Source organism: Etheostoma spectabile, chromosome 22, assembly GCF_008692095.1.
Source record: "Etheostoma spectabile isolate EspeVRDwgs_2016 chromosome 22, UIUC_Espe_1.0, whole genome shotgun sequence".
Classification (NCBI taxonomy): Eukaryota; Metazoa; Chordata; class Actinopteri; order Perciformes; family Percidae; genus Etheostoma; species Etheostoma spectabile.
The window spans coordinates 13776792-13777239 of NC_045754.1; positions in this window are offsets into that span (position 1 = coordinate 13776792).

Below are 448 nucleotides of genomic sequence, written 5' to 3' on the forward strand. Positions count from 1 at the left end.
CAGGAGAAGGCTATAAGAAGATAGCAAAGCGTTTTTCAGATGCCAACATCCTCTGTTTGGAATATAATTAAGAAATGGCAGTCATCAGGAACAGTGGAAGTTAAAGCAAGATCTGGAAGACCATGAAAAATATCAGACAGAACCGCTCGCAGGATTGGGAGAAAAGCAAGTCCAGACCCACGTTTGACTGCACGATCCATCCAGAAAGACCTGGCAGACACTGGAGATGTGGTACACCATTCCACTATAAAGAGATACTTGTACAAGTATATCTTGTATATGGTCTTCATGGAAGAGTCATCAGAAGGAAAGCTCTTCTACATCCTCACCACAAAAATCAGCGTTTGAAGTTTGCAAATGAACATATATGCCATGGTCTTCAAACTCTCCTGACCTCAACATTATTGAAAATCTATGGCTAGACCTTAAAAGAGCAGTGGGTGACAGA